Source organism: Elephas maximus, chromosome 12 (assembly GCF_024166365.1).
Source record: "Elephas maximus indicus isolate mEleMax1 chromosome 12, mEleMax1 primary haplotype, whole genome shotgun sequence".
Taxonomy (NCBI): domain Eukaryota; kingdom Metazoa; phylum Chordata; class Mammalia; order Proboscidea; family Elephantidae; genus Elephas; species Elephas maximus.
In genome coordinates this window covers 3,309,806-3,322,889 of record NC_064830.1, presented here as the reverse complement: position 1 = coordinate 3,322,889, position 13,084 = coordinate 3,309,806, and the positions used below count along the sequence as shown (strand labels likewise).

Genomic DNA, 13,084 nt, shown 5'->3' with positions numbered 1-13,084 from the left:
CCATTTAAGTGGTACATCAGAAGACTATTCACTACTTTTGATGGCAATAAATGTTATTTTATTAATTTGTAAATTCTTGTAATTAAAAGGGATCATGTCCTATATACTAGGTAAACATAGTATAAATATTAAATATATAATATATATTTGAAAGTATATGGATAGCTTTTATAAATGAATCTATTCAGTTTACTGTTTGTCAAAAGTATTTGTGTTGCCTAAGTTAATTTGCCTGATAATTATTTAATTAAAGCTTCATGCTAAATTTTGTAAATAATCAATTGTACCCTATAAGCTATTTGTCTATTTACATTGCCTTTTTTATACCATCACTTTAACAAATATGCTTATTTCAAATTCCATTATTTATGTTACTTTATTCTTGAGTTGAGGGAAATGACGTTTAAAAATTTTTGAGGGGCTCATGGGTTGTTGGAATATTTTATACTTTCCTTTATTATTGAAAAGCTGAAATTGTATTATCTCAGAGGAACTTGTCAGCCTTCTTCATCTTGAAAGAAAATTAAACATTCTGAGAATAACAGACCTTGAGGAATTCCAATTGTTTACATCCTTTCACTTACTATGCATTTTTATAGAGCTCACTTTTTCCTAAGAGAATTTACCCCACAGTCCTTTAGAATTACTTTCAAAATATTCAATTTCATCATTAATAGGTTCAGTTACATAGTACCCTCCACATAATTATTTAACATGTCTTTAATAGATTTTATTATGTTTTATATTGAGCAAGAATAAACAAAATTCAGATCACTTTATATTTTACACATGTGTTTGTATCTTTATGGTGCTTTAAGTGAAAGTTTACAAGTCAGTCTCTCATACAAAAATGTATACACACCTTGCTATGGACTCCTAGCTTCTCTTCCCCTAAAGAGATAGCACACTCCTTCTCTCCACCCTGTATTCCCTGTGTCCATTCAGCCAGCTTCTGTCCCCCTCTACCTTTTCCTCTCACGTCCAGATAGGAGCTGGCCACTTAGTCTCATGTGTCTACTTGAGCCAAGAAGCTCATTTTGCACCAGTATCATTTCTGTCTTATAGTCCGGTCCAATCCCTGTCTGAAGAGTTGGCTTCAGGAATGGTTCCAGTCTTGGGCTAACAGAAGGTCCAGGGGCCATGACCTCTGGGGTCCCTCCAGCCTCAGTCAGACCATTATGTCTGGTCTTTTTACAAGAATCTGAGGTCTGCATCCCACTGACCTCTCACTCCATCAGGGATTATCTGTTGTATTCCCTGTGAGGACTGTTATTGATGATAGCAGGGCACCATCTAGTTCTTCTGGTCTCAGGCTGATGTAGTCTCTGGGTTATGTGGCCCTTTCTGTCTCTTGGGCTCATAATTACCTTGTGTCTTTGGTGTCCTTCATTCTCCTTTGCTCCTGGTGAGTTGAGGCCAATTGATGCATCTTAGATGGCTGCTTTCGTTTTTTTTTCTTTTTAGATGGCTGCTTGCTAGTGTTTAAGTCCCCAGACACTACTCTTCAAAGTGGGATGCAGAATGTTCTTAATACATGTTGTTATGTCAATTGACCTAGTTGTCCCCTGAAACCATGGTCCCCAAACCCCCATCCCTGCTACTCTGGCCTTCAAACCATTTGGTTGTATTCAGGAAACTTCTTTGCTTTTGGTTTAGTCCAGTTGTAAATGCATATTTTTAAAAAATTAATTTTATCTCAAACTATATAGTTAACCTAAGAAACATTAAGTATGTAGTACTGATGCAATTTCCTATTCTTTCGTAATTATTATCAATATGTAGTTCATACTGACACATGGTACAAATCAGTATTATTTATGGCTATTATTGTGGTTGGCATAGTCATTTTCCCATCTAAAGCCAGGTCCTCTACACGTGCAGTAAATGCCATCGCTTCAGAAATGTGATGTCATGGTTTTTTTCTCCTTCTCCTGCGTAATTAATTAGTCTCTATTCTGCTGTATCATTCCTATCATTATTCAAGCATACTGTTTGTTTTCCCATTTTTGTAAAGCAACCAAGCAAGCAAACCAAACACTTTCATATCCCTCTATAACTCCTGTTCCTTTCCTCTACTCTCCTGGGGGGGGGGGGCAGGGGGCTGTGGGGGGGGGAGACCCCTCATATGAATTGTTTTTATTTTTATCTCTTCTCCTTTCTTTCTTGAAACCATTAAACCCATTGAAAACAGCACTTTCCAAAGTCAGCTGTAACATGTCGTTATATCTTTTGGTCAGTTCTCTTAACTATGGTCATGTCCTACTTAAAACATTGTCCACACCTCCCTTCCAGAACTCCACACACTCTGGGTTATCCTCTTAGTTCATTGGCCACATCTTTTTAATAAGGTTAGTAAGGTTGAGTGTTTCCATGTGATGGTTTAGTATTTATTACCATATATTTAAATTTTTCATATAACTCCCTTGATAACAAAACCAATAGAAGTATTGTCATCTTCTAATAAAATCATATTTAAAAGTTACTTCTCATTGGACACTATGCAACATGCTTTATGTGCACTCCATTTAGTTTCAATGCAATCTTACAAACTTTCTTATTATTACCACCATTTAGAGAGAAAAAATGGAGTTATAGAGCGATTAGGTGATTTGCCCTAGATTACACAGCTCGAAGTGGGAGAATCATTATTTGAGCTAGTGAAGTCTGATTCTAGAACCTGATTACTTTGGCACGAGGCAACGCTGCCTCCTTTATAAACTATACTACTTGTTGTAACCATACTTTTCTTTATACAAACAGCTTAGTGTCATGTACTGTATAATACTTAACTAATGATGCATTTGTAAACTTGTTCTTTTACTGCTACATTTTTCGAAGTCAGAAATTGATGGAGTTTCAATAATCCAAGAAATCTCTTAATGAACTTGTATCTTTGTTGCTTAAATATGGGTTGATATCTATTAATATCAACCCTATTATAACAAAAAGATATTGAATATCACATAGTGTTGCCTTTTGTTCCTTTTCTATGAAAGGCTTTATTTCTGATCATAGTAGTATGTGGACTTTCCAGAAAATTTGTGAGAATCTAAAAATTACCAGGAAGACAAAAGGAACAGAACAGAAGGCCATTGTTGTCTTTTTTTGTTTTGATTTTCAGTTCTCTGTGCACTGTGTATTTAGAGGTATAGATGTGCATATGATATTTACAGAATAAAAATAAAATCATAAATATATTTTTTATTCTACTTTTGTGACTGTTTTGATCATGTTTCCAAGCTGTTACATGTTTTTCTTTTCCTTAAATCAAGTTCATCAAGGCCATTAAATATTTTCGAAAAAAAATCTTAATGGATTGGCCATAAAGTATTTAAATTTTTTTAAATTAGATGTTGGTTTTTGTTTTGTTTTGTCCCCTCACTTCTTGAAATCATGTATAACACTGAATCCCCTTTGAGGGCATTCTCAAACTCTGAACAGCTTCATAGGATGAAGTGCTAGAACTGGGATTCTTTAGTTAAAGGCTTTTAATCCCTCGTGCTGAACGGATTTCTAGAAAAGCTGCAACAGTTCACTTCCCCAGTTGTGTGTAAGAGTGTCCTGATTATTGCACCTTTGACAACATTGAGTTTTAGCACATCAATGAAAATGCTTACTAACCTGGCGGTTGAGAACCGGTGTCTCCTTTTTAGTTGCATTTAAAGTTATCAGTGCTCTTATTGGTTTATTCTTTGAGACAAATCTTACTATTATTAGCTCATGGTCTACACATTATTTTATGGGGAATTTTATTGTTATTGCAATAACTCTTTTTTAAGATCTAAAAATAACTAAGGTCTTTTAAAAATTAGGTTTTTTGACAACAGCTCATCTTTTAAACTTACCCATATGCAAGCATTCCTGTATTTTTTATTAGGTTTTTTTTTTTTTTTTCATTTTGTTGAACACGGACATGAAAAACAAACAAAAAACTTGACAACCAAGTTTTAGCAACTAGATTATCAAGTTTCACTTTTTATTTTTAAATCAGCTTCCTGTTACATGTGATGATTCTTTGCAGCTGAGAAGTCGCAGATATTTATTTACTACACAATGTTAACAGTTTTGTTGTTGCTGCCACTTGTTCATTGGTTATCAGAATCTCTTTTAGACTAAGGTCATTTAGTAGCAGTATTAATTTAAAAGGCTGTTTCATTTATTTGAAGTTATACTGCTACACAGTAATCATTTCTGGAGGAACAGTGGGGAAAATACCAACACTTGGTTATCGGATTCTTTTACTAAGTTACAGGGTGATTTCAGTGTAATGTTGCACTGGAAGAAAAACAATTAGCTTTATTTGTCCCACGTGTGTTTAGATCATGAACTGCATTTAAATAATTTATTTCCCTCTGATTCAGGATAAGAACATTCAGGACTTAACTTGGAACACGTTGGGATGAAAAGATTTTCACTTAGCTTTGTAGTGATTTATTGGCTTACTCCACAGAAGTTATTTCAGCCCTTTTTTCCAAAACAAATAACTGCAGGAGGCCAGGAGTAAGAGGGGGAAGAGGTGGGAAAAACCAAAATTATGGCACTGGGTTAACTGTAGAAATTCTGGAGGAAGGGGCTGAGTCAACAAAAGAGGTTATGATGTGCCCAGAGAAACAACTTTTCTATGTCCCAGTCTCCTCTGTGTTCAGATGGAGAAAACAGGGGATCATAAACAGAATTATCTCCGAAAATCCATCCATTTCAAAAAGATTTTGTCTTTTCTTCCTTAAGACACTCTTCTGTATTTGGTTACCTGGAAAGATTTCCTACTGTAATTTTCTAATTTTCCCATTTGGGCTAACAAAAGCTAGTTTCTTTTGCAAGAAGGGCCAGGATCTTAGACACAGGTTGGGTTCAGTGGAAAGCTGAGCTCCAGTCTTATTTCTGACATCTGGTGAAATGTTGAGCCACAGTCGGAATTTTTCTCATCAGTTCAATGAAGGGCTTGAATTTTAAGAGCCCTTCCGTAGGAGCCCTGGTGGTGCAGTGGTTAAGCGTTTGGCTGCTAACCAAAAGGTCAGCAGTTCATATCCACCAGCCCGCCTTGGCAATCCTACGGGGCAGTTCTACTCTGTCCTACACAGTCACTATGAGTCAGAATCGACTTGACGATGACAGGTTTGGTTTTTGGAACATTCTATTTTCTCATTCTAGGCAGAAAATTCAGAGTAGATCTCCAATCTTCCCTCTATCATTTATTGGAAGGTGGACTTTGGGAAAAATAACTACAATGTCTTCTTCTAAAATGTAAGGATAGTACTATATATCTTGCAAGAGTGTTATGAATAAACAAGATGACATATGCATCGTAAAAAGCACAGTGCAGGTAAGTGTTGTAATGTAAAGCCGAGTAACTCAAGGGCATCATTCACATAGAGTATTCTGTGGTCCTCATCCTGGGCATTTTATAAACACTGAATTTAGATTGTCTTTTTTTTTTTTTTTTCGCCCTATGGAAACCCTGGTGGCATGGTGGTTTAAGTCCTACAGCTGCTAACCAAAAGGTCAGCAGTTCAAATTTGCCAGGTGCTCCTTGGAAACTCTATGGAGCAGTTGTACTCTGTCCTATAGGGTCGCTATGAGTTGGAATCGACTCGACGGCAGTAGGTGGTGGGTTATAGAGAGGGCATTTCCTGTTTAACATTTGTCTAAGAAACCCTGGTGGTGTAGTGGTTAAGTGCTACTGCTGCTAACCAAAAGGTGAGCAGTTCAAATCCACCAGGTGCTCCTTGGAAACCCGACGGGGCAACTCTACTCTCTCCTATACGGTTGCTATGAGTCAGAATTGACTCGACGGCAATGGGTTTGGTTTGGTTTTTTGGTAACCCTTGGTTGTTTTAATAGGAAAAGTCTTACAATTACACAGCATGACTTTTGGAGTTAAATGTGAAATCTAATCATTACGCTGCAACTCATTAGAGATGTCACCTTGGCAGGTTAATTAATATTTCTAAATGCCAGCTTCCTCACCCATTTAATAAAGGTGATATCACCCTCCTTGCAGAGGAGGGTTGAATGACAGAAGTTATTCAGAGTATTTAAGAAATTTCCAACTCACAGAAAGAGAACTTTCCAATTTGTGATTACATTAACTGTAAATTGTTGTTTTTCATTTCCTCAGCTTTTTGTCTTAAGCTCTACCATATACAGAAAGCTGAGGAAGAAACTGTGAACTCCCTGAGTAAAGTCCCCATGGAATGAGGACCCTGTCCTGTCATCCTGGGTTTCAACAGGGCATTTGGCATCTAATTGTCATTCAATAAACCAATAATGGTTATAGGGAAGGAAAGAGGGGAGCTAGAGGAACACTGCTTCAGCAACTCCCAGTGTCACTCCCGCCTCGCCTAGTCATACGTCACAGTAGGACTGGTAGAAGTCCTCACTCAATCCAATCTCAATCTGAGCTATTTGCATAAGTACTTCAATATAATACATCTGTGGGTAGCACTACTCTGTCCTATAGGGTCGCTATGAGTTGGAATCAACTTGATGGCAACAGGTTTTTTTTTTTTTTTTTTCCAGACTTGGTGAGAACCTCTGAACAATAAATTCATTGACGGCCATTTCTTTCCTTCTACCTTTCAATGCCTCTAACCAGGGTAACACGCTCACCCAGAGCTGACACTCTCAGAGTGATGGCATTTCACAGTACGGGAGACTCACAGTATTTGTGACCAAAGTCTTTATTCTTTCATGAAAAGAATCAAAGCATATTTCTCTTCCATGACCTGTGGGGAAGCTCAGATGATACCTAGTGGTAGGCGTGTAAACCAAGCCATGAGAGATTTATTTCATGGGGTAAAGTTGTAAAGTCTTCAGAAGCTGACACGTTGCTTGAAGCAGCTCTGCAAGATGTGAATATCTGACGGTGGTGCTTTGAATAATGGGAGGACTGGGCTGTACTAAAGACACCTGTCTCTTTCTCTGGAGTCTTCACCACTAACAAATGCTCTTTTCATTTGTTAGACGTCTAAGTCTAATCATTTATCTCATTAAATTTTTTTTTTTTTTTCCTAAAAAATCTTCTATGCCATTTTGTAAGCAGGGTTGACCCCATTGACCCATGATACATGGCATTGTGCTTGGGTGTACTTATGTGGGTGTATGGTTTGTACATTTCAGTAGTAAGACTGGTTCGGAACTCATTCAACAGCATCCCTGGATCAGCTTTTTTATATCAGTCCTATGAGATTATTGAGCAGGATTACACCACATAACATCGAAAAGCCAACTGGCTCACTTTGGGGCTGAATTCACCATTTTGGCTTCAACCACTGATACCAACACAATTTATAACACGGTGTAGTCCCCGGGTGGCACAAATTCTTATGCGTTAGACTACTAACCGAAAGGTTGGTGGTTTAAACCTATCCAGAGGAACCTCGAAAGTAAAGCCTGGCTATCTGCTTTCAAATATCACAGCCTTGAAAATCCGATGGAGTGAAGTTCTACTCTGCACACCTGAGGTTGCCATGAGTCAGAGCCAACTTGATGGCAATGTGAGAGGAGTATATTTTTTGAATGTTTTGTTTCTAAATTCTAATGGTATTTTACAGTTTAAACTTGTTTCCTCTTTCCCCACTTCTATGTTAATTATTCTTTTCTTTAGCTACTATTCTTTTACTGTTTTTCCCAATACTTTTGAAAAACTTTTGTTATTATTATTATTTAAATAGTATAGTAAATCAAACTTAAGATGGTGGAAAAAGAAGGAACAAAAATGTGAATTCTTTGCATGGGAATAATAAAATTTCTCTATGTATATACAGCTATCACAGGTAATTTTCATAGGTAATGTGGCCATGATTAACTCCACTGAGAAAGGACCATAGTGGGCCAAGTCCTTGTTAATACAAGGATTCAGTCCAGGTACGAAACATGTACTTCACAGCAAATACAGTTTCCTGTAATTTGCCCTGGAATAGCTTTTCTAGATTATGAACTTTTTTTTTAAGGTTAGGTTTTCTAATTAAATAATTAACAAAATATAACATTTTTAAATTTGGTCTTTGTCCTGATAATCTGGAAGCAAATCTACCATATATTGAGATGTGGAAGGCCAGACAGAATATGTTTGAGTAGGGGAATTATGACCAGGTTTTAGATTCATTGAGTTTGTTATGTTAGACATGCAGCTACCGTAACAGTCTCATGCAGGTTACATGAGATCAGAGCAGGGAAAAAGTCTGGCCTAGAGATACAATTGGGAAATTATCAGCTTATAGATGCCATTTAAAAGCAGGAGAATAAATGAGATCAACTAAGCCAGTGATTCTTTAAAAAATGGTTCAGATACCTGAGAGTCCCTGAGATCCTTTCGGGGAGGGGGCGGGATTTGCTTGTTCTAAATTATCTTGACGATAATACCAAAAAACAAAACCAAACCCATTGCTGTTGAGTAGATTTCAACTCATAGCAATCCTACAGGACAGAGTAGAACTGCCGCATAGAGTTTCCAAGGAGCAGCAAGTGGATTTGAACCACCAACCTTTTGGATAGCAGCCGTAGCACATACTGAGGTGTTATTTGCTGGTTTCACTGCATAGAAAAGCAGTAGTAGGCAAGACACTGGCACCTCAATCAAGGCAGTGGCACCAAGCAGCACTAGTAGACATGGTATTCTTCCCTGACACTTAAGTCCACTTAAGGGTGCCAAGGATGAGCAGTAAAAATTATTAATGTTATTAAATCTCAACTCTTGAGTGCATGCCAACTTAATATTCTGCTTGATCCAATGGGGAGTACTTATAAAGGACTTCTGCTGCATGACAAAGTAAGGTGCTTGTCTTAAGGAAAAGCACTCGTGTAACTCTTTGATTTCAGAGATGGACCAGCTTCTTTTCGTTGAAAGCCATTTTTATTTGCAAGAAAGACTACCAAGCTATGGTGAGTGTACTAGGTTTTTTTCCTTTGTTTATTTTTATTGCTGAATACCAAATTACCACAAACTTCATGGCTTAAAACAACAACAATTTATTTTCTCACAGTTCTGCAGGTCAGAAGTCCAGGAGCAGATCAACTGGATTCTCTGACCAGGGCCTGAATCTCAAGGTGGCCACAGAGCTGACTTCTCATCTGGAGGCCTTAGGGGAAAATCTGCTTCCAAGTTCATTCAGGTTGTTGGGAGAATTCAGTTCCTTGTGGTTGGTTGTAGGACTGAGGTCCCTGCCATTTTGCTGGTTGTTGACCAAGGGGTTTGTTATGGATTGAGATATGTCCTCCTAAAAATGTGTGTATCAACTTGGTTAGGCCATGATTCTCAGTACTGTGTGGTTGTCTACCATTTTGTGATTGTAATTTTACCTTGAGAGGATTAGGGTGGGGTTGTAACACCATCCTTACTCAGGTCACCTCCCTGGTCCAACATAAAAGGAGTTTCCCTGGGGTGTGGCCTGCACCACCTTTTATCTCTCAAGAGATAAAAGGAAAGGGAAGCAAGCAGAGAGTTGGGGACCTCATACCACCAAGAAAGAAGCACCTGGAGCAGTGCACCCTTTGGACACGGGATCCCTGAGCAGAGAAGCTTCCAGTCTAGGGGAAGATTGATGAGAAAGACCTTCCTCCAGAGCTGACAGAGAGAGAATGCCTTCCCCTGGAGCTAATGCCCTGAATTTGGACTTTTAGCCAACTTTACTGTGAGAAAATAAACTCTTTGTTAAAGCCATCCACTTGTGGCATTTCTGTTACGGCAGCACTAGATGACTGAGACAGGGGTACGTTCCGTTTCTAGAGGCCTCTCACCGCAACCTGCCACACGTCTCCCTCCATCTTCAAAGCAATGGAGATTCTCCCTCGTGTTGAGTCTCTTTCACCGTCTGAATCTTTTTTGCCGCAAAGAGCCTTGTGCCTTTAAGGGAGCATCTGATTAGGTTAGACCACTAAGGACAATCTTTGTTCCTTTCTTCCAGTAAACTGTGATATAAAACAGAACCTGATCACAGGAGCTGTGTCCCCGTTGTAGTAACAGACCCATCTCACACTCGAGGGGAAGAACATTATATAACAGCATGGATCACTGGGGGCTATCTTCAAATTCTGCTCATCGTTGTCATATATTCAGATACAGTTGCATATTCGGTAATATTTACTCAAAATGAGCAGTGAACTATCATTCCCTGAAAAATACTTGGATAATATTTGTTGCCAATGATAAGATTTGAGCTTTTACAAATATTAGAATTTCAGAAAACTAGTGTCTGCCTCTGGGATCTCTACAACTTCCCAATACTTACAGTCTTTTCTGATGAGATGGGTGGTAATATTGCCAAATGTAATTTTAAAAAAATATATATCTAAAATTTGTGTAAATATGGATACCACCTTTTGGAAGATCTGCATAACTCTGTAAACCAATAATTTCTAAATAATCCATTCATGATTTGATAAAATCGGCCATGCATAAAAGAGTCATTGAAAATGTAAAATTCAATTGCTTTTACAAAACGTTTATTTGGTTTCAGATTCCAGATTGCAACTAAGCTTTAAGAAACAACCATTTGTTAAGTTTGGTGTAGTACAGAAGAGTAGCCACTGTTACCTAAAAAAGGCTGTTAAAATATTCTTGCTCTACCCGTCTGTGTGTAGCCCGCACTCTGTCTGCCTCAACCAAAACCACGCAGCAGAGTGTGCTGAACACAGAGCCGAGAGGAGAAACAGGCTCTTCCACTAAGCTGGACGTTCCAAGGCTGCAAAACCGGAGAACAGTGCTTACCCAACACTTTTTTTTTAAGTTACTTTAACAAAATATTTATGCCATTTTGTAATGGGTTTATTATTTTCATTTTTAATTAAATAATCAACTTTTTAAAATGTCCCTAAATTTAATTTCTAGTGTACTGAATATCCATAGCTGTAAACCACACTAAGAAAAGCTATTTGAGACCCTCAGTAGTTTCAGAGGGTCCCGAGAACAAAAGGTTTGAGCACCCTTACTGCAGGCTGTGAGTAAACAGAAGGGGAATGAGAACTGCGCCCAGTCAATCCCCACCTGCAAGGAGGATTTTCACCATGGGATCCCTGGTTAGAATTCAGGCTGTTGAACTTAAATGGGAAAAATATTGCATTTTTATTTTCATTATCTTCTAAGTGAAAAATAGCATTTTCTTCAGTTAAGAATTTTTACTTAGAATTATATTTTCAAGGTTCGTCCATGTAACAGCATGTCAGAATTTCATTTCTCTTTATGGTTCTTTATGGCATAGAGAACACAGTTACAACAGGAGAGTACAGGTATTGGTTACCTTCTGATCTAGCAAATTGCCCAAGGACATAAGTGATCAGCCTTTAGTCACAGAGCTGATGTATCGATACATTTCAGTGGTCAAATGTGGTGTTTGCTCTGAGCTCTATCTAACAGCTTCCCCCTAATGTTTGTAATATTGTTCTGGTATTCCTTTTATTCAAACAGATGCGTGGGCTAAGGCAGGACTATTTGTATCTGCATAGTTGTAAATGTGCCATCTATTTCATTTTTAATCATTAATCATAAAGTAATGCTAATTAATGTTGTTGAAATATTAGTAAGGCTAATTGGTGGAATATGATACAGCTATCCTCTAGGGAGGGAGAGCTCTAAACCAGCCAGCAAAATCTCTAATCCAAGACCCAGTAATAATCCTTTATGTGTTCTACACAGTCAACCAGCAAAATGCAATTTTAGAGCTAAAGTGGGCAACAGTTCAGGAAATTATGTTTCTGAGTACTTGGCACTCTGTTATGACAAGATTTATTATCGTTAAATAAGTAACTGCCACCTTAAAACCACTTCATGTTGTTGAGGTACGCTCCTCCATGTCTTTCTCAACATGATTACGTGTTTGCTACCAGGTGTGTTTTTATCTACTGGCACACACACCCTGAGAGGTAGGTGATGCCTTCTGGTGGGCTTTGGAAGGAGACCTTTTGAATCTAGGTTCTGCCACTGACTCACTAGCCTTAGGTTCAGTTATCCTTAGCATGATCATCAACTCAGTTATCTGTACTTTTAAATAGGAATAATAAAACCTGCAGCTGACAAATAGCCCTTCAACCAACAAGTTATCATTGGGTCAACTCTGAATCATGGTGACCCCATGTGTGTCAGAGTAGAACATGCTCCGTAGGGCTTTCAGTGGTTGATTTTTTGGAAGTAGATAACCAGGTCTTTCTTCTTAGGTGCCTGTTCGTGGACTCGAACCCTCAACATTTCCTTTCAGTGAGCAGTGGAGTGCAAGCAACTGTTTGCACCACCCAGAGACTCCAAATACCCCTCAGCACTTGGCAATGGAGGCAATAGGTTATTCCCTGCAGGGTGTACTGTACAATCTCTACGAAAGGAATGAAAATCTTTGCTGACAGTGATGAGCACACACCAGGACTACATAATTTCTGAATAACCTGTTTGGATTTATTAGAACACCTGGAGAAAGAATGAGTGAACCAGAAGGGAGTGGTGGGGCCTCCAAAGAGTATTTGAAGAGGAGACACACCTTTTTCAAAACATCTCTTCTTCCATACACATGCACAGGACAGGGATTTTAGTCAAGGGTTTCTAGTGTTTCTAGCCTGAGGCTCTGAAACATTCCACCCTTTTAAGTCTCAAGAGAAGAAGTCCTAGTGACACACTGGCTAAGTGCTTGGTTGCTAACCGAAAGTTTGGTGCTTTGAACCCACCAGTCACTCCACAGGAGAACGACGTAACAATCTGCTTCTGTAAAGATTTATAGCCTTGGAAACCTTATGGAGTAGTTCTCCTCTGTCCTGTAGGGTTGCTGTGAGTTAGAATTGACTCCATGGCAAATGGGTACTTCCAAGCTTTGGTTCTTTTCTTGTGTAGCAGAAATGTTCCCATCTCCAAATATATCAGCTTAGGAAGAGACAATGTGATGGTCATGAAGGAACCAAATACTGTAATCCCTGGAGAGGGGATTCACTAGATAAGTAGCTATGTGACTTCCTTCTTACCTTTCAACTGGCCAAAGGGTTAGATTAGAAGGAGAAAATATTTTGATGGTATGAATCTCGTTGCATTTATGGTCCCTAACTTGATCATTTCTCTTTGTAAATAAGTGAGCATACGACAGTCTCCTAAGGCTTCTAGGCCATTTAG

General features: G+C 38.4%; 1 protein-coding gene across 1 annotated transcript in view; it reads right to left on the bottom strand.

Annotated features, from left to right (window-relative positions):
* Positions 1 to 13,084, bottom strand: part of CSMD1 (CUB and Sushi multiple domains 1) — a 2,087,969-nt gene that overhangs the window by 787,779 nt on the left and 1,287,106 nt on the right. The gene's annotated exons all lie outside the window — the stretch shown is intronic.